Source organism: Corella eumyota, chromosome 6 (genome assembly GCF_963082875.1).
Source record: "Corella eumyota chromosome 6, kaCorEumy4.1, whole genome shotgun sequence".
Classification (NCBI taxonomy): Eukaryota; Metazoa; Chordata; class Ascidiacea; order Phlebobranchia; family Corellidae; genus Corella; species Corella eumyota.
The window spans coordinates 11456316-11481250 of NC_137495.1; the positions used below are offsets into that span (position 1 = coordinate 11456316).

At 37.5% G+C, this 24935-nt stretch overlaps 87 non-coding genes across 87 annotated transcripts; all 87 read right to left on the bottom strand.

The window, feature by feature from the left end:
• Nucleotides 1-116: 116 nt before the first annotated feature.
• LOC145757470 (5S ribosomal RNA) lies at nt 117-235 on the bottom strand. The gene has a single exon (XR_014285507.1). It is a non-coding gene; the product is annotated as a 5S ribosomal RNA (ribosomal RNA).
• Nucleotides 236-397: 162 nt separating this feature from the next.
• LOC145757481 (5S ribosomal RNA) lies at nt 398-516 on the bottom strand. The gene has a single exon (XR_014285518.1). It is a non-coding gene; the product is annotated as a 5S ribosomal RNA (ribosomal RNA).
• Nucleotides 517-684: 168 nt separating this feature from the next.
• Nucleotides 685-803, bottom strand: LOC145756968 (5S ribosomal RNA). The gene has a single exon (XR_014285060.1). It is a non-coding gene; the product is annotated as a 5S ribosomal RNA (ribosomal RNA).
• A 168-nt stretch (nt 804-971) lies between these two features.
• LOC145756291 (5S ribosomal RNA) lies at nt 972-1090 on the bottom strand. Its single transcript, XR_014284420.1, has one exon. It is a non-coding gene; the product is annotated as a 5S ribosomal RNA (ribosomal RNA).
• Nucleotides 1091-1258: 168 nt separating this feature from the next.
• On the bottom strand, nt 1259-1377 carry LOC145757492 (5S ribosomal RNA). Its single transcript, XR_014285529.1, has one exon. It is a non-coding gene; the product is annotated as a 5S ribosomal RNA (ribosomal RNA).
• Nucleotides 1378-1545: 168 nt separating this feature from the next.
• Nucleotides 1546-1664, bottom strand: LOC145756723 (5S ribosomal RNA). The gene has a single exon (XR_014284827.1). It is a non-coding gene; the product is annotated as a 5S ribosomal RNA (ribosomal RNA).
• Nucleotides 1665-1832: 168 nt separating this feature from the next.
• LOC145757503 (5S ribosomal RNA) lies at nt 1833-1951 on the bottom strand. The gene has a single exon (XR_014285540.1). It is a non-coding gene; the product is annotated as a 5S ribosomal RNA (ribosomal RNA).
• A 168-nt stretch (nt 1952-2119) lies between these two features.
• LOC145757515 (5S ribosomal RNA) lies at nt 2120-2238 on the bottom strand. The gene has a single exon (XR_014285551.1). It is a non-coding gene; the product is annotated as a 5S ribosomal RNA (ribosomal RNA).
• Nucleotides 2239-2406: 168 nt separating this feature from the next.
• On the bottom strand, nt 2407-2525 carry LOC145757527 (5S ribosomal RNA). The gene has a single exon (XR_014285562.1). It is a non-coding gene; the product is annotated as a 5S ribosomal RNA (ribosomal RNA).
• A 162-nt stretch (nt 2526-2687) lies between these two features.
• Nucleotides 2688-2806, bottom strand: LOC145756666 (5S ribosomal RNA). The gene has a single exon (XR_014284772.1). It is a non-coding gene; the product is annotated as a 5S ribosomal RNA (ribosomal RNA).
• Nucleotides 2807-2974: 168 nt separating this feature from the next.
• LOC145756293 (5S ribosomal RNA) lies at nt 2975-3093 on the bottom strand. The gene has a single exon (XR_014284422.1). It is a non-coding gene; the product is annotated as a 5S ribosomal RNA (ribosomal RNA).
• Nucleotides 3094-3261: 168 nt separating this feature from the next.
• LOC145757538 (5S ribosomal RNA) lies at nt 3262-3380 on the bottom strand. Its single transcript, XR_014285573.1, has one exon. It is a non-coding gene; the product is annotated as a 5S ribosomal RNA (ribosomal RNA).
• Nucleotides 3381-3548: 168 nt separating this feature from the next.
• LOC145756852 (5S ribosomal RNA) lies at nt 3549-3667 on the bottom strand. Its single transcript, XR_014284950.1, has one exon. It is a non-coding gene; the product is annotated as a 5S ribosomal RNA (ribosomal RNA).
• Nucleotides 3668-3835: 168 nt separating this feature from the next.
• LOC145756548 (5S ribosomal RNA) lies at nt 3836-3954 on the bottom strand. Its single transcript, XR_014284661.1, has one exon. It is a non-coding gene; the product is annotated as a 5S ribosomal RNA (ribosomal RNA).
• Nucleotides 3955-4122: 168 nt separating this feature from the next.
• Nucleotides 4123-4241, bottom strand: LOC145756724 (5S ribosomal RNA). The gene has a single exon (XR_014284828.1). It is a non-coding gene; the product is annotated as a 5S ribosomal RNA (ribosomal RNA).
• A 168-nt stretch (nt 4242-4409) lies between these two features.
• On the bottom strand, nt 4410-4528 carry LOC145757550 (5S ribosomal RNA). Its single transcript, XR_014285584.1, has one exon. It is a non-coding gene; the product is annotated as a 5S ribosomal RNA (ribosomal RNA).
• Nucleotides 4529-4696: 168 nt separating this feature from the next.
• Nucleotides 4697-4815, bottom strand: LOC145756725 (5S ribosomal RNA). The gene has a single exon (XR_014284829.1). It is a non-coding gene; the product is annotated as a 5S ribosomal RNA (ribosomal RNA).
• Nucleotides 4816-4983: 168 nt separating this feature from the next.
• Nucleotides 4984-5102, bottom strand: LOC145757561 (5S ribosomal RNA). Its single transcript, XR_014285595.1, has one exon. It is a non-coding gene; the product is annotated as a 5S ribosomal RNA (ribosomal RNA).
• Nucleotides 5103-5270: 168 nt separating this feature from the next.
• On the bottom strand, nt 5271-5389 carry LOC145757574 (5S ribosomal RNA). Its single transcript, XR_014285607.1, has one exon. It is a non-coding gene; the product is annotated as a 5S ribosomal RNA (ribosomal RNA).
• Nucleotides 5390-5557: 168 nt separating this feature from the next.
• Nucleotides 5558-5676, bottom strand: LOC145757586 (5S ribosomal RNA). Its single transcript, XR_014285618.1, has one exon. It is a non-coding gene; the product is annotated as a 5S ribosomal RNA (ribosomal RNA).
• Nucleotides 5677-5838: 162 nt separating this feature from the next.
• LOC145756667 (5S ribosomal RNA) lies at nt 5839-5957 on the bottom strand. Its single transcript, XR_014284773.1, has one exon. It is a non-coding gene; the product is annotated as a 5S ribosomal RNA (ribosomal RNA).
• A 168-nt stretch (nt 5958-6125) lies between these two features.
• On the bottom strand, nt 6126-6244 carry LOC145756294 (5S ribosomal RNA). The gene has a single exon (XR_014284423.1). It is a non-coding gene; the product is annotated as a 5S ribosomal RNA (ribosomal RNA).
• Nucleotides 6245-6412: 168 nt separating this feature from the next.
• On the bottom strand, nt 6413-6531 carry LOC145757598 (5S ribosomal RNA). Its single transcript, XR_014285629.1, has one exon. It is a non-coding gene; the product is annotated as a 5S ribosomal RNA (ribosomal RNA).
• A 168-nt stretch (nt 6532-6699) lies between these two features.
• On the bottom strand, nt 6700-6818 carry LOC145756295 (5S ribosomal RNA). The gene has a single exon (XR_014284424.1). It is a non-coding gene; the product is annotated as a 5S ribosomal RNA (ribosomal RNA).
• Nucleotides 6819-6986: 168 nt separating this feature from the next.
• Nucleotides 6987-7105, bottom strand: LOC145756549 (5S ribosomal RNA). Its single transcript, XR_014284662.1, has one exon. It is a non-coding gene; the product is annotated as a 5S ribosomal RNA (ribosomal RNA).
• Nucleotides 7106-7273: 168 nt separating this feature from the next.
• LOC145756726 (5S ribosomal RNA) lies at nt 7274-7392 on the bottom strand. The gene has a single exon (XR_014284830.1). It is a non-coding gene; the product is annotated as a 5S ribosomal RNA (ribosomal RNA).
• Nucleotides 7393-7560: 168 nt separating this feature from the next.
• Nucleotides 7561-7679, bottom strand: LOC145757609 (5S ribosomal RNA). Its single transcript, XR_014285640.1, has one exon. It is a non-coding gene; the product is annotated as a 5S ribosomal RNA (ribosomal RNA).
• A 168-nt stretch (nt 7680-7847) lies between these two features.
• Nucleotides 7848-7966, bottom strand: LOC145756728 (5S ribosomal RNA). Its single transcript, XR_014284832.1, has one exon. It is a non-coding gene; the product is annotated as a 5S ribosomal RNA (ribosomal RNA).
• A 168-nt stretch (nt 7967-8134) lies between these two features.
• On the bottom strand, nt 8135-8253 carry LOC145757621 (5S ribosomal RNA). The gene has a single exon (XR_014285651.1). It is a non-coding gene; the product is annotated as a 5S ribosomal RNA (ribosomal RNA).
• A 168-nt stretch (nt 8254-8421) lies between these two features.
• LOC145757632 (5S ribosomal RNA) lies at nt 8422-8540 on the bottom strand. Its single transcript, XR_014285660.1, has one exon. It is a non-coding gene; the product is annotated as a 5S ribosomal RNA (ribosomal RNA).
• Nucleotides 8541-8708: 168 nt separating this feature from the next.
• On the bottom strand, nt 8709-8827 carry LOC145757644 (5S ribosomal RNA). Its single transcript, XR_014285671.1, has one exon. It is a non-coding gene; the product is annotated as a 5S ribosomal RNA (ribosomal RNA).
• Nucleotides 8828-8989: 162 nt separating this feature from the next.
• LOC145757656 (5S ribosomal RNA) lies at nt 8990-9108 on the bottom strand. Its single transcript, XR_014285682.1, has one exon. It is a non-coding gene; the product is annotated as a 5S ribosomal RNA (ribosomal RNA).
• Nucleotides 9109-9276: 168 nt separating this feature from the next.
• Nucleotides 9277-9395, bottom strand: LOC145756296 (5S ribosomal RNA). The gene has a single exon (XR_014284425.1). It is a non-coding gene; the product is annotated as a 5S ribosomal RNA (ribosomal RNA).
• Nucleotides 9396-9563: 168 nt separating this feature from the next.
• On the bottom strand, nt 9564-9682 carry LOC145757668 (5S ribosomal RNA). Its single transcript, XR_014285693.1, has one exon. It is a non-coding gene; the product is annotated as a 5S ribosomal RNA (ribosomal RNA).
• Nucleotides 9683-9850: 168 nt separating this feature from the next.
• On the bottom strand, nt 9851-9969 carry LOC145756729 (5S ribosomal RNA). The gene has a single exon (XR_014284833.1). It is a non-coding gene; the product is annotated as a 5S ribosomal RNA (ribosomal RNA).
• A 168-nt stretch (nt 9970-10137) lies between these two features.
• LOC145757679 (5S ribosomal RNA) lies at nt 10138-10256 on the bottom strand. Its single transcript, XR_014285704.1, has one exon. It is a non-coding gene; the product is annotated as a 5S ribosomal RNA (ribosomal RNA).
• Nucleotides 10257-10424: 168 nt separating this feature from the next.
• Nucleotides 10425-10543, bottom strand: LOC145756450 (5S ribosomal RNA). Its single transcript, XR_014284569.1, has one exon. It is a non-coding gene; the product is annotated as a 5S ribosomal RNA (ribosomal RNA).
• Nucleotides 10544-10711: 168 nt separating this feature from the next.
• Nucleotides 10712-10830, bottom strand: LOC145757692 (5S ribosomal RNA). The gene has a single exon (XR_014285715.1). It is a non-coding gene; the product is annotated as a 5S ribosomal RNA (ribosomal RNA).
• Nucleotides 10831-10992: 162 nt separating this feature from the next.
• LOC145757704 (5S ribosomal RNA) lies at nt 10993-11111 on the bottom strand. The gene has a single exon (XR_014285726.1). It is a non-coding gene; the product is annotated as a 5S ribosomal RNA (ribosomal RNA).
• A 168-nt stretch (nt 11112-11279) lies between these two features.
• On the bottom strand, nt 11280-11398 carry LOC145756297 (5S ribosomal RNA). Its single transcript, XR_014284426.1, has one exon. It is a non-coding gene; the product is annotated as a 5S ribosomal RNA (ribosomal RNA).
• Nucleotides 11399-11566: 168 nt separating this feature from the next.
• LOC145757715 (5S ribosomal RNA) lies at nt 11567-11685 on the bottom strand. Its single transcript, XR_014285737.1, has one exon. It is a non-coding gene; the product is annotated as a 5S ribosomal RNA (ribosomal RNA).
• A 168-nt stretch (nt 11686-11853) lies between these two features.
• On the bottom strand, nt 11854-11972 carry LOC145757727 (5S ribosomal RNA). The gene has a single exon (XR_014285748.1). It is a non-coding gene; the product is annotated as a 5S ribosomal RNA (ribosomal RNA).
• A 162-nt stretch (nt 11973-12134) lies between these two features.
• LOC145757738 (5S ribosomal RNA) lies at nt 12135-12253 on the bottom strand. The gene has a single exon (XR_014285759.1). It is a non-coding gene; the product is annotated as a 5S ribosomal RNA (ribosomal RNA).
• Nucleotides 12254-12421: 168 nt separating this feature from the next.
• Nucleotides 12422-12540, bottom strand: LOC145757112 (5S ribosomal RNA). Its single transcript, XR_014285195.1, has one exon. It is a non-coding gene; the product is annotated as a 5S ribosomal RNA (ribosomal RNA).
• A 168-nt stretch (nt 12541-12708) lies between these two features.
• Nucleotides 12709-12827, bottom strand: LOC145756299 (5S ribosomal RNA). The gene has a single exon (XR_014284427.1). It is a non-coding gene; the product is annotated as a 5S ribosomal RNA (ribosomal RNA).
• Nucleotides 12828-12995: 168 nt separating this feature from the next.
• On the bottom strand, nt 12996-13114 carry LOC145757750 (5S ribosomal RNA). The gene has a single exon (XR_014285770.1). It is a non-coding gene; the product is annotated as a 5S ribosomal RNA (ribosomal RNA).
• Nucleotides 13115-13282: 168 nt separating this feature from the next.
• On the bottom strand, nt 13283-13401 carry LOC145756556 (5S ribosomal RNA). Its single transcript, XR_014284668.1, has one exon. It is a non-coding gene; the product is annotated as a 5S ribosomal RNA (ribosomal RNA).
• Nucleotides 13402-13569: 168 nt separating this feature from the next.
• On the bottom strand, nt 13570-13688 carry LOC145756300 (5S ribosomal RNA). Its single transcript, XR_014284428.1, has one exon. It is a non-coding gene; the product is annotated as a 5S ribosomal RNA (ribosomal RNA).
• Nucleotides 13689-13856: 168 nt separating this feature from the next.
• On the bottom strand, nt 13857-13975 carry LOC145757763 (5S ribosomal RNA). Its single transcript, XR_014285781.1, has one exon. It is a non-coding gene; the product is annotated as a 5S ribosomal RNA (ribosomal RNA).
• A 168-nt stretch (nt 13976-14143) lies between these two features.
• Nucleotides 14144-14262, bottom strand: LOC145756451 (5S ribosomal RNA). The gene has a single exon (XR_014284570.1). It is a non-coding gene; the product is annotated as a 5S ribosomal RNA (ribosomal RNA).
• Nucleotides 14263-14430: 168 nt separating this feature from the next.
• Nucleotides 14431-14549, bottom strand: LOC145757775 (5S ribosomal RNA). The gene has a single exon (XR_014285792.1). It is a non-coding gene; the product is annotated as a 5S ribosomal RNA (ribosomal RNA).
• A 162-nt stretch (nt 14550-14711) lies between these two features.
• Nucleotides 14712-14830, bottom strand: LOC145757786 (5S ribosomal RNA). Its single transcript, XR_014285803.1, has one exon. It is a non-coding gene; the product is annotated as a 5S ribosomal RNA (ribosomal RNA).
• Nucleotides 14831-14998: 168 nt separating this feature from the next.
• On the bottom strand, nt 14999-15117 carry LOC145756301 (5S ribosomal RNA). Its single transcript, XR_014284429.1, has one exon. It is a non-coding gene; the product is annotated as a 5S ribosomal RNA (ribosomal RNA).
• Nucleotides 15118-15285: 168 nt separating this feature from the next.
• On the bottom strand, nt 15286-15404 carry LOC145757797 (5S ribosomal RNA). The gene has a single exon (XR_014285814.1). It is a non-coding gene; the product is annotated as a 5S ribosomal RNA (ribosomal RNA).
• A 168-nt stretch (nt 15405-15572) lies between these two features.
• LOC145757810 (5S ribosomal RNA) lies at nt 15573-15691 on the bottom strand. Its single transcript, XR_014285826.1, has one exon. It is a non-coding gene; the product is annotated as a 5S ribosomal RNA (ribosomal RNA).
• A 142-nt stretch (nt 15692-15833) lies between these two features.
• LOC145757822 (5S ribosomal RNA) lies at nt 15834-15952 on the bottom strand. Its single transcript, XR_014285837.1, has one exon. It is a non-coding gene; the product is annotated as a 5S ribosomal RNA (ribosomal RNA).
• Nucleotides 15953-16120: 168 nt separating this feature from the next.
• On the bottom strand, nt 16121-16239 carry LOC145757113 (5S ribosomal RNA). The gene has a single exon (XR_014285196.1). It is a non-coding gene; the product is annotated as a 5S ribosomal RNA (ribosomal RNA).
• A 168-nt stretch (nt 16240-16407) lies between these two features.
• LOC145756302 (5S ribosomal RNA) lies at nt 16408-16526 on the bottom strand. The gene has a single exon (XR_014284430.1). It is a non-coding gene; the product is annotated as a 5S ribosomal RNA (ribosomal RNA).
• A 168-nt stretch (nt 16527-16694) lies between these two features.
• On the bottom strand, nt 16695-16813 carry LOC145757833 (5S ribosomal RNA). The gene has a single exon (XR_014285848.1). It is a non-coding gene; the product is annotated as a 5S ribosomal RNA (ribosomal RNA).
• Nucleotides 16814-16981: 168 nt separating this feature from the next.
• On the bottom strand, nt 16982-17100 carry LOC145756557 (5S ribosomal RNA). Its single transcript, XR_014284669.1, has one exon. It is a non-coding gene; the product is annotated as a 5S ribosomal RNA (ribosomal RNA).
• A 168-nt stretch (nt 17101-17268) lies between these two features.
• LOC145756303 (5S ribosomal RNA) lies at nt 17269-17387 on the bottom strand. Its single transcript, XR_014284431.1, has one exon. It is a non-coding gene; the product is annotated as a 5S ribosomal RNA (ribosomal RNA).
• Nucleotides 17388-17555: 168 nt separating this feature from the next.
• LOC145757845 (5S ribosomal RNA) lies at nt 17556-17674 on the bottom strand. The gene has a single exon (XR_014285859.1). It is a non-coding gene; the product is annotated as a 5S ribosomal RNA (ribosomal RNA).
• Nucleotides 17675-17842: 168 nt separating this feature from the next.
• On the bottom strand, nt 17843-17961 carry LOC145756381 (5S ribosomal RNA). Its single transcript, XR_014284504.1, has one exon. It is a non-coding gene; the product is annotated as a 5S ribosomal RNA (ribosomal RNA).
• A 168-nt stretch (nt 17962-18129) lies between these two features.
• Nucleotides 18130-18248, bottom strand: LOC145756730 (5S ribosomal RNA). The gene has a single exon (XR_014284834.1). It is a non-coding gene; the product is annotated as a 5S ribosomal RNA (ribosomal RNA).
• A 168-nt stretch (nt 18249-18416) lies between these two features.
• On the bottom strand, nt 18417-18535 carry LOC145757856 (5S ribosomal RNA). The gene has a single exon (XR_014285870.1). It is a non-coding gene; the product is annotated as a 5S ribosomal RNA (ribosomal RNA).
• Nucleotides 18536-18703: 168 nt separating this feature from the next.
• On the bottom strand, nt 18704-18822 carry LOC145757868 (5S ribosomal RNA). Its single transcript, XR_014285881.1, has one exon. It is a non-coding gene; the product is annotated as a 5S ribosomal RNA (ribosomal RNA).
• Nucleotides 18823-18984: 162 nt separating this feature from the next.
• LOC145757880 (5S ribosomal RNA) lies at nt 18985-19103 on the bottom strand. Its single transcript, XR_014285892.1, has one exon. It is a non-coding gene; the product is annotated as a 5S ribosomal RNA (ribosomal RNA).
• Nucleotides 19104-19271: 168 nt separating this feature from the next.
• On the bottom strand, nt 19272-19390 carry LOC145756969 (5S ribosomal RNA). Its single transcript, XR_014285061.1, has one exon. It is a non-coding gene; the product is annotated as a 5S ribosomal RNA (ribosomal RNA).
• Nucleotides 19391-19558: 168 nt separating this feature from the next.
• LOC145757892 (5S ribosomal RNA) lies at nt 19559-19677 on the bottom strand. Its single transcript, XR_014285903.1, has one exon. It is a non-coding gene; the product is annotated as a 5S ribosomal RNA (ribosomal RNA).
• A 168-nt stretch (nt 19678-19845) lies between these two features.
• Nucleotides 19846-19964, bottom strand: LOC145757121 (5S ribosomal RNA). Its single transcript, XR_014285203.1, has one exon. It is a non-coding gene; the product is annotated as a 5S ribosomal RNA (ribosomal RNA).
• Nucleotides 19965-20132: 168 nt separating this feature from the next.
• On the bottom strand, nt 20133-20251 carry LOC145756305 (5S ribosomal RNA). The gene has a single exon (XR_014284433.1). It is a non-coding gene; the product is annotated as a 5S ribosomal RNA (ribosomal RNA).
• Nucleotides 20252-20419: 168 nt separating this feature from the next.
• On the bottom strand, nt 20420-20538 carry LOC145757903 (5S ribosomal RNA). Its single transcript, XR_014285914.1, has one exon. It is a non-coding gene; the product is annotated as a 5S ribosomal RNA (ribosomal RNA).
• Nucleotides 20539-20706: 168 nt separating this feature from the next.
• Nucleotides 20707-20825, bottom strand: LOC145757916 (5S ribosomal RNA). Its single transcript, XR_014285925.1, has one exon. It is a non-coding gene; the product is annotated as a 5S ribosomal RNA (ribosomal RNA).
• Nucleotides 20826-20993: 168 nt separating this feature from the next.
• Nucleotides 20994-21112, bottom strand: LOC145756731 (5S ribosomal RNA). Its single transcript, XR_014284835.1, has one exon. It is a non-coding gene; the product is annotated as a 5S ribosomal RNA (ribosomal RNA).
• A 168-nt stretch (nt 21113-21280) lies between these two features.
• LOC145757929 (5S ribosomal RNA) lies at nt 21281-21399 on the bottom strand. The gene has a single exon (XR_014285937.1). It is a non-coding gene; the product is annotated as a 5S ribosomal RNA (ribosomal RNA).
• Nucleotides 21400-21567: 168 nt separating this feature from the next.
• Nucleotides 21568-21686, bottom strand: LOC145756588 (5S ribosomal RNA). Its single transcript, XR_014284699.1, has one exon. It is a non-coding gene; the product is annotated as a 5S ribosomal RNA (ribosomal RNA).
• A 168-nt stretch (nt 21687-21854) lies between these two features.
• LOC145757941 (5S ribosomal RNA) lies at nt 21855-21973 on the bottom strand. The gene has a single exon (XR_014285948.1). It is a non-coding gene; the product is annotated as a 5S ribosomal RNA (ribosomal RNA).
• A 162-nt stretch (nt 21974-22135) lies between these two features.
• Nucleotides 22136-22254, bottom strand: LOC145756732 (5S ribosomal RNA). The gene has a single exon (XR_014284836.1). It is a non-coding gene; the product is annotated as a 5S ribosomal RNA (ribosomal RNA).
• Nucleotides 22255-22422: 168 nt separating this feature from the next.
• Nucleotides 22423-22541, bottom strand: LOC145757952 (5S ribosomal RNA). The gene has a single exon (XR_014285959.1). It is a non-coding gene; the product is annotated as a 5S ribosomal RNA (ribosomal RNA).
• A 168-nt stretch (nt 22542-22709) lies between these two features.
• On the bottom strand, nt 22710-22828 carry LOC145756589 (5S ribosomal RNA). The gene has a single exon (XR_014284700.1). It is a non-coding gene; the product is annotated as a 5S ribosomal RNA (ribosomal RNA).
• Nucleotides 22829-22996: 168 nt separating this feature from the next.
• On the bottom strand, nt 22997-23115 carry LOC145757964 (5S ribosomal RNA). The gene has a single exon (XR_014285970.1). It is a non-coding gene; the product is annotated as a 5S ribosomal RNA (ribosomal RNA).
• Nucleotides 23116-23277: 162 nt separating this feature from the next.
• LOC145757976 (5S ribosomal RNA) lies at nt 23278-23396 on the bottom strand. Its single transcript, XR_014285981.1, has one exon. It is a non-coding gene; the product is annotated as a 5S ribosomal RNA (ribosomal RNA).
• A 168-nt stretch (nt 23397-23564) lies between these two features.
• Nucleotides 23565-23683, bottom strand: LOC145756970 (5S ribosomal RNA). The gene has a single exon (XR_014285062.1). It is a non-coding gene; the product is annotated as a 5S ribosomal RNA (ribosomal RNA).
• A 168-nt stretch (nt 23684-23851) lies between these two features.
• Nucleotides 23852-23970, bottom strand: LOC145756425 (5S ribosomal RNA). Its single transcript, XR_014284546.1, has one exon. It is a non-coding gene; the product is annotated as a 5S ribosomal RNA (ribosomal RNA).
• A 168-nt stretch (nt 23971-24138) lies between these two features.
• LOC145757987 (5S ribosomal RNA) lies at nt 24139-24257 on the bottom strand. The gene has a single exon (XR_014285992.1). It is a non-coding gene; the product is annotated as a 5S ribosomal RNA (ribosomal RNA).
• A 168-nt stretch (nt 24258-24425) lies between these two features.
• LOC145757998 (5S ribosomal RNA) lies at nt 24426-24544 on the bottom strand. The gene has a single exon (XR_014286003.1). It is a non-coding gene; the product is annotated as a 5S ribosomal RNA (ribosomal RNA).
• A 168-nt stretch (nt 24545-24712) lies between these two features.
• Nucleotides 24713-24831, bottom strand: LOC145757126 (5S ribosomal RNA). The gene has a single exon (XR_014285208.1). It is a non-coding gene; the product is annotated as a 5S ribosomal RNA (ribosomal RNA).
• Between the last annotated feature and the right edge of the window lie 104 nt (nt 24832-24935).

Sequence of the window (24935 nt, forward strand, 5' to 3'; positions counted from 1 at the left end):
AAAATAAATGACTTGCGTCGCTTAGCAATTATATCAAATATATTAGTTTTCAAAAATTTTGATAAAAAATGACTTCTACATAAAGTACTTTCTAATATGCTATAAAACTTATAAAATGCCTACGACACCCGGTATTCCCAGGCGGTCACCCATCCAAGTACTAACCGGGCCCGACGTTGCTTAACTTCCCAGATCGGACGAGATGGGGTGTACTCAACGTGGTATGGTCGTAGGCAATGTGATGTGCCAACACATTTATCATTAAACGTGTATATTTAAAATAAAATAAATGACTTGCGTCGCCTAGCAATTATATCAAATATATTAATTTTCAAAAATTTCTATAAAAATGACTTATACATAAGGTACTTTCTAATATGCTAAAAAACTTATAAAATGCCTACGACACCCGGTATTCCCAGGCGGTCACCCATCCAAGTACTAACCGGGCCCGACGTTGCTTAACTTCCCAGATCGGACGAGATGGGGTGTACTCAACGTGGTATGGTCGTAGGCAATGTGATGTGGTGAGCCAACACATTTATCATTAACCGTGCATATTTAAAATAAAATAAATGACTTGCGTCCCTTAGAAGTTATATCAAATATATTAATTTTCAAAAATTTTGATAAAAAATGACTTCTACATAAAGTACTTTCTAATATGTTATAAAACTTATAAAATTCCTACGACACACGGTATTCCCAGGCGGTCACCCATCCAAGTACTAACCGGGCCCGACGTTGCTTAACTTCCCAGATCGGACGAGATGGGGTGTACTCAACGTGGTATGGTCGTAGGCAATGTGATGTGGTGAGCCAACACATTTATCATTAACCGTGTATATTTAAAATAAAATAAATGACTTGCGTCCCTTAGAAGTTATATCAAATATATTAATTTTCAAAAATTTTGATAAAAAATGACTTCTACATGAAGTACTTTCTAATATGCTATAAAACTTATAAAATGCCTACGACACCCGGTATTCCCAGGCGGTCACCCATCCAAGTACTAACCGGGCCCGACGTTGCTTAACTTCCCAGATCGGACGAGATGGGGTGTACTCAACGTGGTATGGTCGTAAGCAATGTGATGTGGTGAGCCAACACATTTATCATTAACCGTGTATATTTAAAATAAAATAAATGACTTGCGTCGCTTAGCAATTATATCAAATATATTAGTTTTCAAAAATTTTGATAAAAAATGTCTTCTACATAAAGTACTTTCTAATATGCTATAAAACTTATAAAATGCCTACGACACCCGGTATTCCCAGGCGGTCACCCATCCAAGTACTAACCGGGCCCGACGTTGCTTAACTTCCCAGATCGGACGAGATGGGGTGTACTCAACGTGGTATGGTCGTAGGCAATGTGATGTGGTGAGCCAACACATTTATCATTAACCGTGTATATTTAAAATAAAATAAATGACTTGCGTCTCTTAGCAGTTATATCAAATATATTAATTTTCAAAAATTTTGATAAAAAATGACTTCTACATAAGGTACTTTCTAATATGCTAAAAAACTTATAAAATGCCTACGACACCCGGTATTCCCAGGCGGTCACCCATCCAAGTACTAACCGGGCCCGACGTTGCTTAACTTCCCAGATCGGACGAGATGGGGTGTACTCAACGTGGTATGGTCTTAGGCAATGTGATGTGGTGAGCCAACACATTTATCATTAACCGTGTATATTTAAAATAAAATAAATGACTTGCGTCCCTTAGAAGTTATATCAAATATATTAATTTTCAAAAATTTTGATAAAAAATGACTTCTACATAAAGTACTTTCTAATATGTTATAAAACTTATAAAATGCCTACGACACCCGGTATTCCCAGGCGGTCACCCATCCAAGTACTAACCGGGCCCGACGTTGCTTAACTTCCCAGATCGGACGAGATGGGGTGTACTCAACGTGGTATGGTCGTAGGCAATGTGATGTGGTGAGCCAACACATTTATCATTAACCGTGTATATTTAAAATAAAATAAATGACTTGCGTCGCTTAGCAATTATATCAAATATATTAGTTTTCAAAAATTTTGATAAAAAATGACTTCTACATAAAGTACTTTCTAATATGCTAAAAAACTTATAAAATGCCTACGACACCCGGTATTCCCAGGCGGTCACCCATCCAAGTACTAACCGGGCCCGACGTTGCTTAACTTCCCAGATCGGACGAGATGGGGTGTACTCAACGTGGTATGGTCGTAGGCAATGTGATGTGGTGAGCCAACACATTTATCATTAACCGTGTATATTTAAAATAAAATAAATGACTTGCGTCGCTTAGCAATTATATCAAATATATTAGTTTTCAAAAATTTTGATAAAAAATGACTTCTACATAAAGTACTTTCTAATATGCTATAAAACTTATAAAATGCCTACGACACCCGGTATTCCCAGGCGGTCACCCATCCAAGTACTAACCGGGCCCGACGTTGCTTAACTTCCCAGATCGGACGAGATGGGGTGTACTCAACGTGGTATGGTCGTAGGCAATGTGATGTGCCAACACATTTATCATTAAACGTGTATATTTAAAATAAAATAAATGACTTGCGTCGCCTAGCAATTATATCAAATATATTAATTTTCAAAAATTTCTATAAAAATGACTTATACATAAGGTACTTTCTAATATGCTAAAAAACTTATAAAATGCCTACGACACACGGTATTCCCAGGCGGTCACCCATCCAAGTACTAACCGGGCCCGACGTTGCTTAACTTCCCAGATCGGACGAGATGGGGTGTACTCAACGTGGTATGGTCGTAGGCAATGTGATGTGGTGAGCCAACACATTTATCATTAACCGTGTATATTTAAAATAAAATAAATGACTTGCGTCCCTTAGAAGTTATATCAAATATATTAATTTTCAAAAATTTTGATAAAAAATGACTTCTACATAAAGTACTTTCTAATATGCTATAAAACTTATAAAATGCCTACGACACCCGGTATTCCCAGGCGGTCACCCATCCAAGTACTAACCGGGCCCGACGTTGCTTAACTTCCCAGATCGGACGAGATGGGGTGTACTCAACGTGGTATGGTCGTAAGCAATGTGATGTGGTGAGCCAACACATTTATCATTAACCGTGTATATTTAAAATAAAATAAATGACTTGCGTCGCTTAGCAATTATATCAAATATATTAGTTTTCAAAAATTTTGATAAAAAATGACTTCTACATAAAGTACTTTCTAATATGCTATAAAACTTATAAAATGCCTACGACACCCGGTATTCCCAGGCGGTCACCCATCCAAGTACTAACCGGGCCCGACGTTGCTTAACTTCCCAGATCGGACGAGATGGGGTGTACTCAACGTGGTATGGTCGTAGGCAATGTGATGTGGTGAGCCAACACATTTATCATTAACCGTGTATATTTAAAATAAAATAAATGACTTGCGTCCCTTAGAAGTTATATCAAATATATTAATTTTCAAAAATTTTGATAAAAAATGACTTCTACATAAAGTACTTTCTAATATGCTATAAAACTTATAAAATGCCTACGACACCCGGTATGCCCAGGCGGTCACCCATCCAAGTACTAACCGGGCCCGACGTTGCTTAACTTCCCAGATCGGACGAGATGGGGTGTACTCAACGTGGTATGGTCGTAAGCAATGTGATGTGGTGAGCCAACACATTTATCATTAACCGTGTATATTTAAAATAAAATAAATGACTTGCGTCGCTTAGCAATTATATCAAATATATTAGTTTTCAAAAATTTTGATAAAAAATGACTTCTACATAAAGTACTTTCTAATATGCTATAAAACTTATAAAATGCCTACGACACCCGGTATTCCCAGGCGGTCACCCATCCAAGTACTAACCGGGCCCGACGTTGCTTAACTTCCCAGATCGGACGAGATGGGGTGTACTCAACGTGGTATGGTCGTACGCAATGTGATGTGGTGAGCCAACACATTTATCATTAACCGTGTATATTTAAAATAAAATAAATGACTTGCGTCTCTTAGCAGTTATATCAAATATATTAATTTTCAAAAATTTTGATAAAAAATGACTTCTACATAAGGTACTTTCTAATATGCTAAAAAACTTATAAAATGCCTACGACACCCGGTATTCCCAGGCGGTCACCCATCCAAGTACTAACCGGGCCCGACGTTGCTTAACTTCCCAGATCGGACGAGATGGGGTGTACTCAACGTGGTATGGTCTTAGGCAATGTGATGTGGTGAGCCAACACATTTATCATTAACCGTGTATATTTAAAATAAAATAAATGACTTGCGTCCCTTAGAAGTTATATCAAATATATTAATTTTCAAAAATTTTGATAAAAAATGACTTCTACATAAAGTACTTTCTAATATGCTATAAAACTTATAAAATGCCTACGACACCCGGTATTCCCAGGCGGTCACCCATCCAAGTACTAACCGGGCCCGACGTTGCTTAACTTCCCAGATCGGACGAGATGGGGTGTACTCAACGTGGTATGGTCGTAGGCAATGTGATGTGGTGAGCCAACACATTTATCATTAACCGTGTATATTTAAAATAAAATAAATGACTTGCGTCTCTTAGCAGTTATATCAAATATATTAATTTTCAAAAATTTTGATAAAAAATGACTTCTACATAAGGTACTTTCTAATATGCTAAAAAACTTATAAAATGCCTACGACACCCGGTATTCCCAGGCGGTCACCCATCCAAGTACTAACCGGGCCCGACGTTGCTTAACTTCCCAGATCGGACGAGATGGGGTGTACTCAACGTGGTATGGTCTTAGGCAATGTGATGTGGTGAGCCAACATATTTATCATTAACCGTGTATATTTAAAATAAAATAAATGACTTGCGTCCCTTAGAAGTTATATCAAATATATTAATTTTCAAAAATTTTGATAAAAAATGACTTCTACATAAAGTACTTTCTAATATGTTATAAAACTTATAAAATGCCTACGACACCCGGTATTCCCAGGCGGTCACCCATCCAAGTACTAACCGGGCCCGACGTTGCTTAACTTCCCAGATCGGACGAGATGGGGTGTACTCAACGTGGTATGGTCGTAGGCAATGTGATGTGGTGAGCCAACACATTTATCATTAACCGTGTATATTTAAAATAAAATAAATGACTTGCGTCGCTTAGCAATTATATCAAATATATTAGTTTTCAAAAATTTTGATAAAAAATGACTTCTACATAAAGTACTTTCTAATATGCTAAAAAACTTATAAAATGCCTACGACACCCGGTATTCCCAGGCGGTCACCCATCCAAGTACTAACCGGGCCCGACGTTGCTTAACTTCCCAGATCGGACGAGATGGGGTGTACTCAACGTGGTATGGTCGTAGGCAATGTGATGTGGTGAGCCAACACATTTATCATTAACCGTGTATATTTAAAATAAAATAAATGACTTGCGTCGCTTAGCAATTATATCAAATATATTAGTTTTCAAAAATTTTGATAAAAAATGACTTCTACATAAAGTACTTTCTAATATGCTATAAAACTTATAAAATGCCTACGACACCCGGTATTCCCAGGCGGTCACCCATCCAAGTACTAACCGGGCCCGACGTTGCTTAACTTCCCAGATCGGACGAGATGGGGTGTACTCAACGTGGTATGGTCGTAGGCAATGTGATGTGCCAACACATTTATCATTAAACGTGTATATTTAAAATAAAATAAATGACTTGCGTCGCCTAGCAATTATATCAAATATATTAATTTTCAAAAATTTCTATAAAAATGACTTATACATAAGGTACTTTCTAATATGCTAAAAAACTTATAAAATGCCTACGACACACGGTATTCCCAGGCGGTCACCCATCCAAGTACTAACCGGGCCCGACGTTGCTTAACTTCCCAGATCGGACGAGATGGGGTGTACTCAACGTGGTATGGTCGTAGGCAATGTGATGTGGTGAGCCAACACATTTATCATTAACCGTGTATATTTAAAATAAAATAAATGACTTGCGTCCCTTAGAAGTTATATCAAATATATTAATTTTCAAAAATTTTGATAAAAAATGACTTCTACATAAAGTACTTTCTAATATGCTATAAAACTTATAAAATGCCTACGACACCCGGTATTCCCAGGCGGTCACCCATCCAAGTACTAACCGGGCCCGACGTTGCTTAACTTCCCAGATCGGACGAGATGGGGTGTACTCAACGTGGTATGGTCGTAAGCAATGTGATGTGGTGAGCCAACACATTTATCATTAACCGTGTATATTTAAAATAAAATAAATGACTTGCGTCGCTTAGCAATTATATCAAATATATTAGTTTTCAAAAATTTTGATAAAAAATGACTTCTACATAAAGTACTTTCTAATATGCTATAAAACTTATAAAATGCCTACGACACCCGGTATTCCCAGGCGGTCACCCATCCAAGTACTAACCGGGCCCGACGTTGCTTAACTTCCCAGATCGGACGAGATGGGGTGTACTCAACGTGGTATGGTCGTAGGCAATGTGATGTGGTGAGCCAACACATTTATCATTAACCGTGTATATTTAAAATAAAATAAATGACTTGCGTCCCTTAGAAGTTATATCAAATATATTAATTTTCAAAAATTTTGATAAAAAATGACTTCTACATAAAGTACTTTCTAATATGCTATAAAACTTATAAAATGCCTACGACACCCGGTATTCCCAGGCGGTCACCCATCCAAGTACTAACCGGGCCCGACGTTGCTTAACTTCCCAGATCGGACGAGATGGGGTGTACTCAACGTGGTATGGTCGTAAGCAATGTGATGTGGTGAGCCAACACATTTATCATTAACCGTGTATATTTAAAATAAAATAAATGACTTGCGTCGCTTAGCAATTATATCAAATATATTAGTTTTCAAAAATTTTGATAAAAAATGACTTCTACATAAAGTACTTTCTAATATGCTATAAAACTTATAAAATGCCTACGACACCCGGTATTCCCAGGCGGTCACCCATCCAAGTACTAACCGGGCCCGACGTTGCTTAACTTCCCAGATCGGACGAGATGGGGTGTACTCAACGTGGTATGGTCGTACGCAATGTGATGTGGTGAGCCAACACATTTATCATTAACCGTGTATATTTAAAATAAAATAAATGACTTGCGTCTCTTAGCAGTTATATCAAATATATTAATTTTCAAAAATTTTGATAAAAAATGACTTCTACATAAGGTACTTTCTAATATGCTAAAAAACTTATAAAATGCCTACGACACCCGGTATTCCCAGGCGGTCACCCATCCAAGTACTAACCGGGCCCGACGTTGCTTAACTTCCCAGATCGGACGAGATGGGGTGTACTCAACGTGGTATGGTCTTAGGCAATGTGATGTGGTGAGCCAACACATTTATCATTAACCGTGTATATTTAAAATAAAATAAATGACTTGCGTCCCTTAGAAGTTATATCAAATATATTAATTTTCAAAAATTTTGATAAAAAATGACTTCTACATAAAGTACTTTCTAATATGTTATAAAACTTATAAAATGCCTACGACACCCGGTATTCCCAGGCGGTCACCCATCCAAGTACTAACCGGGCCCGACGTTGCTTAACTTCCCAGATCGGACGAGATGGGGTGTACTCAACGTGGTATGGTCGTAGGCAATGTGATGTGGTGAGCCAACACATTTATCATTAACCGTGTATATTTAAAATAAAATAAATGACTTGCGTTCCTTAGAAGTTATATCAAATATATTAATTTTCAAAAATTTTGATAAAAAATGACTTCTACATAAAGTACTTTCTAATATGCTATAAAACTTATAAAATGCCTACGACACCCGGTATTCCCAGGCGGTCACCCATCCAAGTACTAACCGGGCCCGACGTTGCTTAACTTCCCAGATCGGACGAGATGGGGTGTACTCAACGTGGTATGGTCTTAGGCAATGTGATGTGGTGAGCCAACACATTTATCATTAACCGTGTATATTTAAAATAAAATAAATGACTTGCGTCCCTTAGAAGTTATATCAAATATATTAATTTTCAAAAATTTTGATAAAAAATGACTTCTACATAAAGTACTTTCTAATATGTTATAAAACTTATAAAATGCCTACGACACCCGGTATTCCCAGGCGGTCACCCATCCAAGTACTAACCGGGCCCGACGTTGCTTAACTTCCCAGATCGGACGAGATGGGGTGTACTCAACGTGGTATGGTCGTAGGCAATGTGATGTGGTGAGCCAACACATTTATCATTAACCGTGTATATTTAAAATAAAATAAATGACTTGCGTCGCTTAGCAATTATATCAAATATATTAGTTTTCAAAAATTTTGATAAAAAATGACTTCTACATAAAGTACTTTCTAATATGCTAAAAAACTTATAAAATGCCTACGACACCCGGTATTCCCAGGCGGTCACCCATCCAAGTACTAACCGGGCCCGACGTTGCTTAACTTCCCAGATCGGACGAGATGGGGTGTACTCAACGTGGTATGGTCGTAGGCAATGTGATGTGGTGAGCCAACACATTTATCATTAACCGTGTATATTTAAAATAAAATAAATGACTTGCGTCGCTTAGCAATTATATCAAATATATTAGTTTTCAAAAATTTTGATAAAAAATGACTTCTACATAAAGTACTTTCTAATATGCTATAAAACTTATAAAATGCCTACGACACCCGGTATTCCCAGGCGGTCACCCATCCAAGTACTAACCGGGCCCGACGTTGCTTAACTTCCCAGATCGGACGAGATGGGGTGTACTCAACGTGGTATGGTCGTAGGCAATGTGATGTGCCAACACATTTATCATTAAACGTGTATATTTAAAATAAAATAAATGACTTGCGTCGCCTAGCAATTATATCAAATATATTAATTTTCAAAAATTTCTATAAAAATGACTTATACATAAGGTACTTTCTAATATGCTAAAAAACTTATAAAATGCCTACGACACCCGGTATTCCCAGGCGGTCACCCATCCAAGTACTAACCGGGCCCGACGTTGCTTAACTTCCCAGATCGGACGAGATGGGGTGTACTCAACGTGGTATGGTCGTAGGCAATGTGATGTGGTGAGCCAACACATTTATCATTAACCGTGTATATTTAAAATAAAATAAATGACTTGCGTCCCTTAGAAGTTATATCAAATATATTAATTTTCAAAAATTTTGATAAAAAATGACTTCTACATAAAGTACTTTCTAATATGCTATAAAACTTATAAAATGCCTACGACACCCGGTATTCCCAGGCGGTCACCCATCCAAGTACTAACCGGGCCCGACGTTGCTTAACTTCCCAGATCGGACGAGATGGGGTGTACTCAACGTGGTATGGTCGTAAGCAATGTGATGTGGTGAGCCAACACATTTATCATTAACCGTGTATATTTAAAATAAAATAAATGACTTGCGTCGCTTAGCAATTATATCAAATATATTAGTTTTCAAAAATTTTGATAAAAAATGACTTCTACATAAAGTACTTTCTAATATGCTATAAAACTTATAAAATGCCTACGACACCCGGTATTCCCAGGCGGTCACCCATCCAAGTACTAACCGGGCCCGACGTTGCTTAACTTCCCAGATCGGACGAGATGGGGTGTACTCAACGTGGTATGGTCGTAGGCAATGTGATGTGGTGAGCCAACACATTTATCATTAACCGTGTATATTTAAAATAAAATAAATGACTTGCGTCTCTTAGCAGTTATATCAAATATATTAATTTTCAAAAATTTTGATAAAAAATGACTTCTACATAAGGTACTTTCTAATATGCTAAAAAACTTATAAAATGCCTACGACACCCGGTATTCCCAGGCGGTCACCCATCCAAGTACTAACCGGGCCCGACGTTGCTTAACTTCCCAGATCGGACGAGATGGGGTGTACTCAACGTGGTATGGTCTTAGGCAATGTGATGTGGTGAGCCAACACATTTATCATTAACCGTGTATATTTAAAATAAAATAAATGACTTGCGTCCCTTAGAAGTTATATCAAATATATTAATTTTCAAAAATTTTGATAAAAAATGACTTCTACATAAAGTACTTTCTAATATGTTATAAAACTTATAAAATGCCTACGACACCCGGTATTCCCAGGCGGTCACCCATCCAAGTACTAACCGGGCCCGACGTTGCTTAACTTCCCAGATCGGACGAGATGGGGTGTACTCAACGTGGTATGGTCGTAGGCAATGTGATGTGGTGAGCCAACACATTTATCATTAACCGTGTATATTTAAAATAAAATAAATGACTTGCGTCGCTTAGCAATTATATCAAATATATTAGTTTTCAAAAATTTTGATAAAAAATGACTTCTACATAAAGTACTTTCTAATATGCTAAAAAACTTATAAAATGCCTACGACACCCGGTATTCCCAGGCGGTCACCCATCCAAGTACTAACCGGGCCCGACGTTGCTTAACTTCCCAAATCGGACGAGATGGGGTGTACTCAACGTGGTATGGTCGTAGGCAATGTGATGTGGTGAGCCAACACATTTATCATTAACCGTGTATATTTAAAATAAAATAAATGACTTGCGTCGCTTAGCAATTATATCAAATATATTAGTTTTCAAAAATTTTGATAAAAAATGACTTCTACATAAAGTACTTTCTAATATGCTATAAAACTTATAAAATGCCTACGACACCCGGTATTCCCAGGCGGTCACCCATCCAAGTACTAACCGGGCCCGACGTTGCTTAACTTCCCAGATCGGACGAGATGGGGTGTACTCAACGTGGTATGGTCGTAGGCAATGTGATGTGCCAACACATTTATCATTAAACGTGTATATTTAAAATAAAATAAATGACTTGCGTCGCCTAGCAATTATATCAAATATATTAATTTTCAAAAATTTCTATAAAAATGACTTATACATAAGGTACTTTCTAATATGCTAAAAAACTTATAAAATGCCTACGACACCCGGTATTCCCAGGCGGTCACCCATCCAAGTACTAACCGGGCCCGACGTTGCTTAACTTCCCAGATCGGACGAGATGGGGTGTACTCAACGTGGTATGGTCGTAGGCAATGTGATGTGGTGAGCCAACACATTTATCATTAACCGTGTATATTTAAAATAAAATAAATGACTTGCGTCCCTTAGAAGTTATATCAAATATATTAATTTTCAAAAATTTTGATAAAAAATGACTTCTACATAAAGTACTTTCTAATATGCTATAAAACTTATAAAATGCCTACGACACCCGGTATTCCCAGGCGGTCACCCATCCAAGTACTAACCGGGCCCGACGTTGCTTAACTTCCCAGATCGGACGAGATGGGGTGTACTCAACGTGGTATGGTCGTAAGCAATGTGATGTGGTGAGCCAACACATTTATCATTAACCGTGTATATTTAAAATAAAATAAATGACTTGCGTCGCTTAGCAATTATATCAAATATATTAGTTTTCAAAAATTTTGATAAAAAATGACTTCTACATAAAGTACTTTCTAATATGCTATAAAACTTATAAAATGCCTACGACACCCGGTATTCCCAGGCGGTCACCCATCCAAGTACTAACCGGGCCCGACGTTGCTTAACTTCCCAGATCGGACGAGATGGGGTGTACTCAACGTGGTATGGTCGTAGGCAATGTGATGTGGTGAGCCAACACATTTATCATTAACCGTGTATATTTAAAATAAAATAAATGACTTGCGTCCCTTAGAAGTTATATCAAATATATTAATTTTCAAAAATTTTGATAAAAAATGACTTCTACATAAAGTACTTTCTAATATGCTATAAAACTTATAAAATGCCTACGACACCCGGTATTCCCAGGCGGTCACCCATCCAAGTACTAACCGGGCCCGACGTTGCTTAACTTCCCAGATCGGACGAGATGGGGTGTACTCAACGTGGTATGGTCGTAGGCAATGTGATGTGCCAACACATTTATCATTAAACATGTATATTTAAAATAAAATAAATGACTTGCATCGCCTAGCAATTATATCAAATATATTAATTTTCAAAAATTTCTATAAAAATGACTTATACATAAGGTACTTTCTAATATGCTAAAAAACTTATAAAATGCCTACGACACCCGGTATTCCCAGGCGGTCACCCATCCAAGTACTAACCGGGCCCGACGTTGCTTAACTTCCCAGATCGGACGAGATGGGGTGTACTCAACGTGGTATGGTCGTAGGCAATGTGATGTGGTGAGCCAACACATTTATCATTAACCGTGCATATTTAAAATAAAATAAATGACTTGCGTCCCTTAGAAGTTATATCAAATATATTAATTTTCAAAAATTTTGATAAAAAATGACTTCTACATAAAGTACTTTCTAATATGTTATAAAACTTATAAAATTCCTACGATACACGGTATTCCCAGGCGGTCACCCATCCAAGTACTAACCGGGCCCGACGTTGCTTAACTTCCCAGATCGGACGAGATGGGGTGTACTCAACGTGGTATGGTCGTAGGCAATGTGATGTGGTGAGCCAACACATTTATCATTAACCGTGTATATTTAAAATAAAATAAATGACTTGCGTCCCTTAGAAGTTATATCAAATATATTAATTTTCAAAAATTTTGATAAAAAATGACTTCTACATAAAGTACTTTCTAATATGCTATAAAACTTATAAAATGCCTACGACACCCGGTATTCCCAGGCGGTCACCCATCCAAGTACTAACCGGGCCCGACGTTGCTTAACTTCCCAGATCGGACGAGATGGGGTGTACTCAACGTGGTATGGTCGTAAGCAATGTGATGTGGTGAGCCAACACATTTATCATTAACCGTGTATATTTAAAATAAAATAAATGACTTGCGTCGCTTAGCAATTATATCAAATATATTAGTTTTCAAAAATTTTGATAAAAAATGACTTCTACATAAAGTACTTTCTAATATGCTATAAAACTTATAAAATGCCTACGACACCCGGTATTCCCAGGCGGTCACCCATCCAAGTACTAACCGGGCCCGACGTTGCTTAACTTCCCAGATCGGACGAGATGGGGTGTACTCAACGTGGTATGGTCGTAGGCAATGTGATGTGGTGAGCCAACACATTTATCATTAACCGTGTATATTTAAAATAAAATAAATGACTTGCGTCTCTTAGCAGTTATATCAAATATATTAATTTTCAAAAATTTTGATAAAAAATGACTTCTACATAAGGTACTTTCTAATATGCTAAAAAACTTATAAAATGCCTACGACACCCGGTATTCCCAGGCGGTCACCCATCCAAGTACTAACCGGGCCCGACGTTGCTTAATTTCCCAGATCGGACGAGATGGGGTGTACTCAACGTGGTATGGTCGTAGGCAATGTGATGTGGTGAGCCAACACATTTATCATTAACCGTGTATATTTAAAATAAAATAAATGACTTGCGTTCCTTAGAAGTTATATCAAATATATTAATTTTCAAAAATTTTGATAAAAAATGACTTCTACATAAAGTACTTTCTAATATGCTATAAAACTTATAAAATGCCTACGACACCCGGTATTCCCAGGCGGTCACCCATCCAAGTACTAACCGGGCCCGACGTTGCTTAACTTCCCAGATCGGACGAGATGGGGTGTACTCAACGTGGTATGGTCGTAAGCAATGTGATGTGGTGAGCCAACACATTTATCATTAACCGTGTATATTTAAAATAAAATAAATGACTTGCGTCCCTTAGAAGTTATATCAAATATATTAATTTTCAAAAATTTTGATAAAAAATGACTTCTACATAAAGTACTTTCTAATATGTTATAAAACTTATAAAATGCCTACGACACCCGGTATTCCCAGGCGGTCACCCATCCAAGTACTAACCGGGCCCGACGTTGCTTAACTTCCCAGATCGGACGAGATGGGGTGTACTCAACGTGGTATGGTCGTAGGCAATGTGATGTGGTGAGCCAACACATTTATCATTAACCGTGTATATTTAAAATAAAATAAATGACTTGCGTCGCTTAGCAATTATATCAAATATATTAGTTTTCAAAAATTTTGATAAAAAATGACTTCTACATAAAGTACTTTCTAATATGCTAAAAAACTTATAAAATGCCTACGACACCCGGTATTCCCAGGCGGTCACCCATCCAAGTACTAACCGGGCCCGACGTTGCTTAACTTCCCAAATCGGACGAGATGGGGTGTACTCAACGTGGTATGGTCGTAGGCAATGTGATGTGGTGAGCCAACACATTTATCATTAACCGTGTATATTTAAAATAAAATAAATGACTTGCGTCGCTTAGCAATTATATCAAATATATTAGTTTTCAAAAATTTTGATAAAAAATGACTTCTACATAAAGTACTTTCTAATATGCTATAAAACTTATAAAATGCCTACGACACCCGGTATTCCCAGGCGGTCACCCATCCAAGTACTAACCGGGCCCGACGTTGCTTAACTTCCCAGATCGGACGAGATGGGGTGTACTCAACGTGGTATGGTCGTAGGCAATGTGATGTGCCAACACATTTATCATTAAACGTGTATATTTAAAATAAAATAAATGACTTGCGTCGCCTAGCAATTATATCAAATATATTAATTTTCAAAAATTTCTATAAAAATGACTTATACATAAGGTACTTTCTAATATGCTAAAAAACTTATAAAATGCCTACGACACCCGGTATTCCCAGGCGGTCACCCATCCAAGTACTAACCGGGCCCGACGTTGCTTAACTTCCCAGATCGGACGAGATGGGGTGTACTCAACGTGGTATGGTCGTAGGCAATGTGATGTGGTGAGCCAACACATTTATCATTAACCGTGTATATTTAAAATAAAATAAATGACTTGCGTCCCTTAGAAGTTATATCAAATATATTAATTTTCAAAAATTTTGATAAAAAATGACTTCTACATAAAGTACTTTCTAATATGCTATAAAACTTATAAAATGCCTACGACACCCGGTATTCCCAGGCGGTCACCCATCCAAGTACTAACCGGGCCCGACGTTGCTTAACTTCCCAGATCGGACGAGATGGGGTGTACTCAACGTGGTATGGTCGTAAGCAATGTGATGTGGTGAGCCAACACATTTATCATTAACCGTGTATATTTAAAATAAAATAAATGACTTGCGTCGCTTAGCAATTATATCAAATATATTAGTTTTCAAAAATTTTGATAAAAAATGACTTCTACATAAAGTACTTTCTAATATGCTATAAAACTTATAAAATGCCTACGACACCCGGTATTCCCAGGCGGTCACCCATCCAAGTACTAACCGGGCCCGACGTTGCTTAACTTCCCAGATCGGACGAGATGGGGTGTACTCAACGTGGTATGGTCGTAGGCAATGTGATGTGGTGAGCCAACACATTTATCATTAACCGTGTATATTTAAAATAAAATAAATGACTTGCGTCCCTTAGAAGTTATATCAAATATATTAATTTTCAAAAATTTTGATAAAAAATGACTTCTACATAAAGTACTTTCTAATATGCTATAAAACTTATAAAATGCCTACGACACCCGGTATTCCCAGGCGGTCACCCATCCAAGTACTAACCGGGCCCGACGTTGCTTAACTTCCCAGATCGGACGAGATGGGGTGTACTCAACGTGGTATGGTCGTAGGCAATGTGATGTGCCAACACATTTATCATTAAACATGTATATTTAAAATAAAATAAATGACTTGCATCGCCTAGCAATTCAAAAATTTCTATAAAAATGACTTATACATAAGGTACTTTCTAATATGCTAAAAAACTTATAAAATGCCTACGACACCCGGTATTCCCAGGCGGTCACCCATCCAAGTACTAACCGGGCCCGACGTTGCTTAACTTCCCAGATCGGACGAGATGGGGTGTACTCAACGTGGTATGGTCGTAGGCAATGTGATGTGGTGAGCCAACACATTTATCATTAACCGTGCATATTTAAAATAAAATAAATGACTTGCGTCCCTTAGAAGTTATATCAAATATATTAATTTTCAAAAATTTTGATAAAAAATGACTTCTACATAAAGTACTTTCTAATATGTTATAAAACTTATAAAATTCCTACGATACACGGTATTCCCAGGCGGTCACCCATCCAAGTACTAACCGGGCCCGACGTTGCTTAACTTCCCAGATCGGACGAGATGGGGTGTACTCAACGTGGTATGGTCGTAGGCAATGTGATGTGGTGAGCCAACACATTTATCATTAACCGTGTATATTTAAAATAAAATAAATGACTTGCGTCCCTTAGAAGTTATATCAAATATATTAATTTTCAAAAATTTTGATAAAAAATGACTTCTACATAAAGTACTTTCTAATATGCTATAAAACTTATAAAATGCCTACGACACCCGGTATTCCCAGGCGGTCACCCATCCAAGTACTAACCGGGCCCGACGTTGCTTAACTTCCCAGATCGGACGAGATGGGGTGTACTCAACGTGGTATGGTCGTAAGCAATGTGATGTGGTGAGCCAACACATTTATCATTAACCGTGTATATTTAAAATAAAATAAATGACTTGCGTCGCTTAGCAATTATATCAAATATATTAGTTTTCAAAAATTTTGATAAAAAATGACTTCTACATAAAGTACTTTCTAATATGCTATAAAACTTATAAAATGCCTACGACACCCGGTATTCCCAGGCGGTCACCCATCCAAGTACTAACCGGGCCCGACGTTGCTTAACTTCCCAGATCGGACGAGATGGGGTGTACTCAACGTGGTATGGTCGTAGGCAATGTGATGTGGTGAGCCAACACATTTATCATTAACCGTGTATATTTAAAATAAAATAAATGACTTGCGTCTCTTAGCAGTTATATCAAATATATTAATTTTCAAAAATTTTGATAAAAAATGACTTCTACATAAGGTACTTTCTAATATGCTAAAAAACTTATAAAATGCCTACGACACCCGGTATTCCCAGGCGGTCACCCATCCAAGTACTAACCGGGCCCGACGTTGCTTAATTTCCCAGATCGGACGAGATGGGGTGTACTCAACGTGGTATGGTCGTAGGCAATGTGATGTGGTGAGCCAACACATTTATCATTAACCGTGTATATTTAAAATAAAATAAATGACTTGCGTTCCTTAGAAGTTATATCAAATATATTAATTTTCAAAAATTTTGATAAAAAATGACTTCTACATAAAGTACTTTCTAATATGCTATAAAACTTATAAAATGCCTACGACACCCGGTATTCCCAGGCGGTCACCCATCCAAGTACTAACCGGGCCCGACGTTGCTTAACTTCCCAGATCGGACGAGATGGGGTGTACTCAACGTGGTATGGTCGTAAGCAATGTGATGTGGTGAGCCAACACATTTATCATTAACCGTGTATATTTAAAATAAAATAAATGACTTGCGTCGCTTAGCAATTATATCAAATATATTAGTTTTCAAAAATTTTGATAAAAAATGACTTCTACATAAAGTACTTTCTAATATGCTATAAAACTTATAAAATGCCTACGACACCCGGTATTCCCAGGCGGTCACCCATCCAAGTACTAACCGGGCCCGACGTTGCTTAACTTCCCAGATCGGACGAGATGGGGTGTACTCAACGTGGTATGGTCGTAGGCAATGTGATGTGGTGAGCCAACACATTTATCATTAACCGTGTATATTTAAAATAAAATAAATGACTTGCGTCTCTTAGCAGTTATATCAAATATATTAATTTTCAAAAATTTTGATAAAAAATGACTTCTACATAAGGTACTTTCTAATATGCTAAAAAACTTATAAAATGCCTACGACACCCGGTATTCCCAGGCGGTCACCCATCCAAGTACTAACCGGGCCCGACGTTGCTTAACTTCCCAGATCGGACGAGATGGGGTGTACTCAACATGGTATGGTCGTAGGCAATGTGATGTGGTGAGCCAACACATTTATCATTAACCGTGTATATTTAAAATAAAATAAATGACTTGCGTTCCTTAGAAGTTATATCAAATATATTAATTTTCAAAAATTTTGATAAAAAATGACTTCTACATAAAGTACTTTCTAATATGCTATAAAACTTATAAAATGCCTACGACACCCGGTATTCCCAGGCGGTCACCCATCCAAGTACTAACCGGGCCCGACGTTGCTTAACTTCCCAGATCGGACGAGATGGGGTGTACTCAACGTGGTATGGTCTTAGGCAATGTGATGTGGTGAGCCAACACATTTATCATTAACCGTGTATATTTAAAATAAAATAAATGACTTGCGTCCCTTAGAAGTTATATCAAATATATTAATTTTCAAAAATTTTGATAAAAAATGACTTCTACATAAAGTACTTTCTAATATGTTATAAAACTTATAAAATGCCTACGACACCCGGTATTCCCAGGCGGTCACCCATCCAAGTACTAACCGGGCCCGACGTTGCTTAACTTCCCAGATCGGACGAGATGGGGTGTACTCAACGTGGTATGGTCGTAGGCAATGTGATGTGGTGAGCCAACACATTTATCATTAACCGTGTATATTTAAAATAAAATAAATGACTTGCGTCGCTTAGCAATTATATCAAATATATTAGTTTTCAAAAATTTTGATAAAAAATGACTTCTACATAAAGTACTTTCTAATATGCTAAAAAACTTATAAAATGCCTACGACACCCGGTATTCCCAGGCGGTCACCCATCCAAGTACTAACCGGGCCCGACGTTGCTTAACTTCCCAGATCGGACGAGATGGGGTGTACTCAACGTGGTATGGTCGTAGGCAATGTGATGTGCCAACACATTTATCATTAAACGTGTATATTTAAAATAAAATAAATGACTTGCGTCGCCTAGCAATTATATCAAATATATTAATTTTCAAAAATTTCTATAAAAATGACTTATACATAAGGTACTTTCTAATATGCTAAAAAACTTATAAAATGCCTACGACACCCGGTATTCCCAGGCGGTCACCCATCCAAGTACTAACCGGGCCCGACGTTGCTTAACTTCCCAGATCGGACGAGATGGGGTGTACTCAACGTGGTATGGTCGTAGGCAATGTGATGTGGTGAGCCAACACATTTATCATTAACCGTGCATATTTAAAATAAAATAAATGACTTGCGTCCCTTAGAAGTTATATCAAATATATTAATTTTCAAAAATTTTGATAAAAAATGACTTCTACATAAAGTACTTTCTAATATGTTATAAAACTTATAAAATTCCTACGACACACGGTATTCCCAGGCGGTCACCCATCCAAGTACTAACCGGGCCCGACGTTGCTTAACTTCCCAGATCGGACGAGATGGGGTGTACTCAACGTGGTATGGTCGTAGGCAATGTGATGTGGTGAGCCAACACATTTATCATTAACCGTGTATATTTAAAATAAAATAAATGACTTGCGTCCCTTAGAAGTTATATCAAATATATTAATTTTCAAAAATTTTGATAAAAAATGACTTCTACATAAAGTACTTTCTAATATGCTATAAAACTTATAAAATGCCTACGACACCCGGTATTCCCAGGCGGTCACCCATCCAAGTACTAACCGGGCCCGACGTTGCTTAACTTCCCAGATCGGACGAGATGGGGTGTACTCAACGTGGTATGGTCGTAGGCAATGTGATGTGGCGAGCCAACACATTTATCATTAACCGTGCATATTTAAAATAAAATAAATGACTTGCGTCCCTTAGAAGTTATATCAAATATATTAATTTTCAAAAATTTTGATAAAAAATGACTTCTACATAAAGTACTTTCTAATATGTTATAAAACTTATAAAATTCCTACGACACACGGTATTCCCAGGCGGTCACCCATCCAAGTACTAACCGGGCCCGACGTTGCTTAACTTTCCAGATCGGACGAGATGGGGTGTACTCAACGTGGTATGGTCGTAGGCAATGTGATGTGGTGAGCCAACACATTTATCATTAACCGTGTATATTTAAAATAAAATAAATGACTTGCGTCCCTTAGAAGTTATATCAAATATATTAATTTTCAAAAATTTTGATAAAAAATGACTTCTACATAAAGTACTTTCTAATATGCTATAAAACTTATAAAATGCCTACGACACCCGGTATTCCCAGGCGGTCACCCATCCAAGTACTAACCGGGCCCGACGTTGCTTAACTTCCCAGATCGGACGAGATGGGGTGTACTCAACGTGGTATGGTCGTAAGCAATGTGATGTGGTGAGCCAACACATTTATCATTAACCGTGTATATTTAAAATAAAATAAATGACTTGCGTCGCTTAGCAATTATATCAAATATATTAGTTTTCAAAAATTTTGATAAAAAATGACTTCTACATAAAGTACTTTCTAATATGCTATAAAACTTATAAAATGCCTACGACACCCGGTATTCCCAGGCGGTCACCCATCCAAGTACTAACCGGGCCCGACGTTGCTTAACTTCCCAGATCGGACGAGATGGGGTGTACTCAACGTGGTATGGTCGTAGGCAATGTGATGTGGTGAGCCAACACATTTATCATTAACCGTGTATATTTAAAATAAAATAAATGACTTGCGTCTCTTAGCAGTTATATCAAATATATTAATTTTCAAAAATTTTGATAAAAAATGACTTCTACATAAGGTACTTTCTAATATGCTAAAAAACTTATAAAATGCCTACGACACCCGGTATTCCCAGGCGGTCACCCATCCAAGTACTAACCGGGCCCGACGTTGCTTAACTTCCCAGATCGGACGAGATGGGGTGTACTCAACGTGGTATGGTCGTAGGCAATGTGATGTAGTGAGCCAACACATTTATCATTAACCGTGTATATTTAAAATAAAATAAATGACTTGCGTTCCTTAGAAGTTATATCAAATATATTAATTTTCAAAAATTTTGATAAAAAATGACTTCTACATAAAGTACTTTCTAATATGCTATAAAACTTATAAAATGCCTACGACACCCGGTATTCCCAGGCGGTCACCCATCCAAGTACTAACCGGGCCCGACGTTGCTTAACTTCCCAGATCGGACGAGATGGGGTGTACTCAACGTGGTATGGTCTTAGGCAATGTGATGTGGTGAGCCAACACATTTATCATTAACCGTGTATATTTAAAATAAAATAAATGACTTGCGTCCCTTAGAAGTTATATCAAATATATTAATTTTCAAAAATTTTGATAAAAAATGACTTCTACATAAAGTACTTTCTAATATGTTATAAAACTTATAAAATGCCTACGACACCCGGTATTCCCAGGCGGTCACCCATCCAAGTACTAACCGGGCCCGACGTTGCTTAACTTCCCAGATCGGACGAGATGGGGTGTACTCAACGTGGTATGGTCGTAGGCAATGTGATGTGGTGAGCCAACACATTTATCATTAACCGTGTATATTTAAAATAAAATAAATGACTTGCGTCGCTTAGCAATTATATCAAATATATTAGTTTTCAAAAATTTTGATAAAAAATGACTTCTACATAAAGTACTTTCTAATATGCTAAAAAACTTATAAAATGCCTTCGACACCCGGTATTCCCAGGCGGTCACCCATCCAAGTACTAACCGGGCCCGACGTTGCTTAACTTCCCAGATCGGACGAGATGGGGTGTACTCAACGTGGTATGGTCGTAGGCAATGTGATGTGGTGAGCCAACACATTTATCATTAACCGTGTATATTTAAAATAAAATAAATGACTTGCGTCGCTTAGCAATTATATCAAATATATTAGTTTTCAAAAATTTTGATAAAAAATGACTTCTACATAAAGTACTTTCTAATATGCTATAAAACTTATACAATGCCTACGACACCCGGTATTCCCAGGCGGTCACCCATCCAAGTACTAACCGGGCCCGACGTTGCTTAACTTCCCAGATCGGACGAGATGGGGTGTACTCAACGTGGTATGGTCGTAGGCAATGTGATGTGCCAACACATTTATCATTAAACATGTATATTTAAAATAAAATAAATGACTTGCGTCGCCTAGCAATTATATCAAATATATTAATTTTCAAAAATTTCTATAAAAATGACTTATACATAAGGTACTTTCTAATATGCTAAAAAACTTATAAAATGCCTACGACACCCGGTATTCCCAGGCGGTCACCCATCCAAGTACTAACCGGGCCCGACGTTGCTTAACTTCCCAGATCGGACGAGATGGGGTGTACTCAACGTGGTATGGTCTTAGGCAATGTGATGTGGTGAGCCAACACATTTATCATTAACCGTGTATATTTAAAATAAAATAAATGACTTGCGTCCCTTAGAAGTTATATCAAATATATTAATTTTCAAAAATTTTGATAAAAAATGACTTCTACATAAAGTACTTTCTAATATGTTATAAAACTTATAAAATGCCTACGACACCCGGTATTCCCAGGCGGTCACCCATCCAAGTACTAACCGGGCCCGACGTTGCTTAACTTCCCAGATCGGACGAGATGGGGTGTACTCAACGTGGTATGGTCGTAGGCAATGTGATGTGGTGAGCCAACACATTTATCATTAACCGTGTATATTTAAAATAAAATAAATGACTTGCGTCGCTTAGCAATTATATCAAATATATTAGTTTTCAAAAATTTTGATAAAAAATGACTTCTACATAAAGTACTTTCTAATATGCTAAAAAACTTATAAAATGCCTTCGACACCCGGTATTCCCAGGCGGTCACCCATCCAAGTACTAACCGGGCCCGACGTTGCTTAACTTCCCAGATCGGACGAGATGGGGTGTACTCAACGTGGTATGGTCGTAGGCAATGTGATGTGGTGAGCCAACACATTTATCATTAACCGTGTATATTTAAAATAAAATAAATGACTTGCGTCGCTTAGCAATTATATCAAATATATTAGTTTTCAAAAATTTTGATAAAAAATGACTTCTACATAAAGTACTTTCTAATATGCTATAAAACTTATACAATGCCTACGACACCCGGTATTCCCAGGCGGTCACCCATCCAAGTACTAACCGGGCCCGACGTTGCTTAACTTCCCAGATCGGACGAGATGGGGTGTACTCAACGTGGTATGGTCGTAGGCAATGTGATGTGCCAACACATTTATCATTAAACATGTATATTTAAAATAAAATAAATGACTTGCGTCGCCTAGCAATTATATCAAATATATTAATTTTCAAAAATTTCTATAAAAATGACTTATACATAAAGTACTTTCTAATATGCTAAAAAACTTATAAAATGCCTACGACACCCGGTATTCCCAGGCGGTCACCCATCCAAGTACTAACCGGGCCCGACGTTGCTTAACTTCCCAGATCGGACGAGATGGGGTGTACTCAACGTGGTATGGTCGTAGGCAATGTGATGTGGTGAGCCAACACATTTATCATTAACCGTGCATATTTAAAATAAAATAAATGACTTGCGTCCCTTAGAAGTTATATCAAATATATTAATTTTCAAAAATTTTGATAAAAAATGACTTCTACATAAAGTACTTTCTAATATGTTATAAAACTTATAAAATTCCTACGACACACGGTATTCCCAGGCGGTCACCCATCCAAGTACTAACCGGGCCCGACGTTGCTTAACTTCCCAGATCGGACGAGATGGGGTGTACTCAACGTGGTATGGTCGTAGGCAATGTGATGTGGTGAGCCAACACATTTATCATTAACCGTGTATATTTAAAATAAAATAAATGACTTGCGTCGCTTAGCAATTATATCAAATATATTAGTTTTCAAAAATTTTGATAAAAAATGACTTCTACATAAAGTACTTTCTAATATGCTAAAAAACTTATAAAATGCCTACGACACCCGGTATTCCCAGGCGGTCACCCATCCAAGTACTAACCGGGCCCGACGTTGCTTAACTTCCCAGATCGGACGAGATGGGGTGTACTCAACGTGATATGGTCGTAGGCAATGTGATGTGGTGAGCCAACACATTTATCATTAACCGTGTATATTTAAAATAAAATAAATGACTTGCGTCGCTTAGCAGTTATATCAAATATATTAATTTTCAAAAATTTTGATAAAAAATGACTTCTACATAAGGTACTTTCTAATATGCTAAAAAACTTATAAAATGCCTACGACACCCGGTATTCCCAGGCGGTCACCCATCCAAGTACTAACCGGGCCCGACGTTGCTTAACTTCCCAGATCGGACGAGATGGGGTGTACTCAACGTGGTATGGTCGTAGGCAATGTGATGTGGTGAGCCAACACATTTATCATTAACCGTGCATATTTAAAATAAAATAAATGACTTGCGTCCCTTAGAAGTTATATCAAATATATTAATTTTCAAAAATTTTGATAAAAAATGACTTCTACATAAAGTACTTTCTAATATGCTATAAAACTTATAAAATGCCTACGACACCCGGTATTCCCAGGCGGTCACCCATCCAAGTACTAACCGGGCCCGACGTTGCTTAACTTCCCAGATCGGACGAGATGGGGTGTACTCAACGTGGTATGGTCGTAGGCAATGTGATGTGGTGAGCCAACACATTTATCATTAACCGTGCATATTTAAAATAAAATAAATGACTTGCGTCCCTTAGAAGTTATATCAAATATATTAATTTTCAAAAATTTTGATAAAAAATGACTTCTACATAAAGTACTTTCTAATATGTTATAAAACTTATAAAATTCCTACGTCACACGGTATTCCCAGGCGGTCACCCATCCAAGTACTAACCGGGCCCGACGTTGCTTAACTTCCCAGATCGGACGAGATGGGGTGTACTCAACGTGGTATGGTCGTAGGCAATGTGATGTGGTGAGCCAACACATTTATCATTAACCGTGTATATTTAAAATAAAATAAATGACTTGCGTCGCTTAGCAATTATATCAAATATATTAGTTTTCA